Consider the following 3,130-nt stretch of genomic DNA (forward strand, 5'->3'; position numbering starts at 1 on the left):
ATAATAAAATGAAGCATGGTAAACAAGTAAATAAAGGAAGTTAATCCAAGAGAAGCCAAAGAACAGTAAAATAAATGTAAGACAGTAGATATAAAAAACAAAGAAGACACTATGTTTATATCTAAATACTTCAGTAGTTATATCAACTATAAATGAATTAGATAAGATCAAACTATAATCTGTTTATAGGAAAATAACTTCTTATTATCTTCAACCTTCACTGAAAAAGGCATGTAAATACTAACCAAAAGAAAGCCGTTAAACTAACATAGAAAATCTTCCTTAAGACAGAAAACTATCTGAGATAGTGATTGTATGACTGATAAAGGATTAAATTTATCAAGAAGATGTACTGATTTAAATCTATATTTAAAATGACTGTAGTCTAAGAGCTTTATTATCCACATCCCCTTGGGTAAATTTCTGAGTCTCACTGTCCTTTTGTTTTAATCAGCTTTGCACTATTGTAATAAAATACCTCAGATAACTAACCTAATAAAAAGGGAAGGTTTATTCTTACTTAAAACATAAAAGAAATAAATATAAATCTATTAAGTAATACAGTCGCAAAATGTGTCAATTTAAAAGCAGCAAGAATCAAAAGATAATTGGGAGAACTTCTGCCATGCTCTCAGGACCCCTGCAGACCCAGAACAAGCCCAGGCCCGGCAAGTGTGTGGTACAGCTTCCACACTCCCCTGAGCATGCTGAACCTCTCTGGACCCAGCCCAGGCCAGCCACATGAGGGAGACCTTCTGCCTTGCTCTCCAGACCCCTACACCCCTCTGGAGCCAGCCCAAGGCAACCACATGAATGAGAGCTTCAACCACGCTCTCAGGCCCCCTCCAAACCCAGCCCAAGTGCAGACCCAGCAAGTGTGTGAGAGGTTCTGCACTCGCTGTGCCTGCTGGACCCCTCCAGACCCAGCTGAAGTCCCTGCAGAGAGAATAGGAACCAGAATCACCCTGTTAATCCAGGAGGAGAACGTCTTGTCAGAGGGGCACAAAGCTTCATTTCCCAGGGCTGAAGCAGGAAGGAGCTGAGCACAACAGCTAGACTCAAGTCAGGCACAATAGGATAAACTCAAAATTAATAGATCTGCACCCAAATTTCAGTAAGTTCTAAGGTTATAACTGAAGCAAAGCCCTACAATAAAGGTCAGAGGACAGTGCTATACAAAATGACAAAGAGAAGGAGCAAAATACCTTCTCAGGACCGGAGTCAACCCAGTAAAAGTGCAGAGGACACAGCACAGAAGAAATTGGGAAACACACAGCTGATATGCCTGAATCAATAGCTTCTGAAGTAAAGAAGCAACTGCAGAAAGGTATAGCTTAACTCAGATCAGAAATAACCTCTGAAATAAAAAAAGAAATCTCTGAATTAATAGCACCTGAAGTAAAGAATCAAATGCAGAAACATATAGGGGAAATTAGATCAGAAATAATCTGTGTAGTAAAAGAATTGATAAATGTTTCTCAAGAAGACACTGATAAAAAAAAAATAGAGGAGATTAGAAAACAGGGATTCCTTGCACGATAAATACAGAAAAAAAACATTGCATGAAGCAGAGTCAAAGAGATATAGAGGAACTTAAAATCTCAATCAAAAGCTTGCAAAACCGTTTGAGTGAAAGTGAAAATAGAGTTTCACATTTTGAAGATGACATCACAGCTAGTGAAAAGTTAAGAAAGTATCTCTTAAAAACAACTATGATGCAGAAAAAAATAATTCATCACCTGCAAGACGATGCAAAGATGAAAAACATGAGACTAACAGGCATCAGTGAGAAAGAAGAAGTCAATACAAATGATATAAAAACCATATGGGCAGAAGTAATAGGAGAAAACTTCCCAAATATGAGGAAACAATCTAACATTCAGAAAACCGAAGCATACAGAACTCCAAGTAACCTCAACCCAATTAAAAACACACTGAGAAATACAATAGTCAAGATCCCAGAAATCTAACACAAAAATAATATACTGAAAACTGCTAGAGAAAAGAAACAGATCACATTTAAAGAAAAACCCACCAGAATAATAGCAGACTTCTCCTCACACACCACGAAAGCAAGAAGAGCATGGAGCAGAGTACTTCAACTCCTCTATCAGAACAAACTCCAGCCCATAATATTATAACCTGCAAAATTCTCCTTCAAGTTTGATGGAGAATTGAAGTGCTTCCATAATAAAGAACAATTAAAGAATTTCATAATGACAAAGCCAACCCTACAGAAACTACTAAAAGATGCTCTAGAGAGGGACCAAAATGATCAGAACTCCATGAACCAGAACAGAAGGAACCAACTAAATAGGGCAAAAAATTAAAACACAGGAGAAAAAGGAGTAAAAAACAGCAGGTAAATAACATGTCGATGGTAAGACAATGCATCTCAATTCTAACCATCAATGTAAATGGACTCAATTCACCAATTAAGAGAAATAGACTGGCACAGTGGATTAAGAAACAAAAATCCAACAATATGCTTTACACAGAAATACATGTAACTCATAAAGAAATTCACAGGCTGAAAGTCAAAGGATGAAAATCAACACTACATGCCCAGGCACCTCAGAAAAAGGCAGCGGTAGCAATCCTATTTGGAGACAGTCTCAACTTCAAACCAAAAATTATCAAATGAAATAATGAGGGCCACCATATACTGGTTAGGGGAAAAATTCCAGAGGAAGAGGTAACACTCATAAATATATATGCACCAAACACTGAACACCTAAATACGTAAGACAAATCTTAATGTACATGAAAATTCTAATATCCAATGCCAAAATGTTAACAAGAGACCTTACCACCTCCTTATCCATAAAAAGATAGGTCACACAGACAAAAAAATCACTAAAGAAGTAGCAGAACTGAACCAGAGCTTGGAACAAATGGATGCAGTGGACAAATACAGTGTTCCAGCCAAACACAACTGCATGCACCTTTTTTTTCAGTTGCACATGGGTCATTTTCTAAAATATACCACATACTGGTCCATAGGTCATGCTTAAGTATATGCAAGAAAACAGAAATTATCCCATGCATATTATCTGACCACAGTGCAAAGAAACTGGAAATAATTGACAAAAGAAACCAGAAAAAACTCATAAATACACAGAAATTAAAC

The sequence above is a fragment of the Octodon degus genome, unplaced genomic scaffold, assembly GCF_000260255.1.
Source record: "Octodon degus isolate 3935 unplaced genomic scaffold, OctDeg1.0 scaffold00046, whole genome shotgun sequence".
Lineage (NCBI taxonomy): Eukaryota > Metazoa > Chordata > Mammalia > Rodentia > Octodontidae > Octodon > Octodon degus.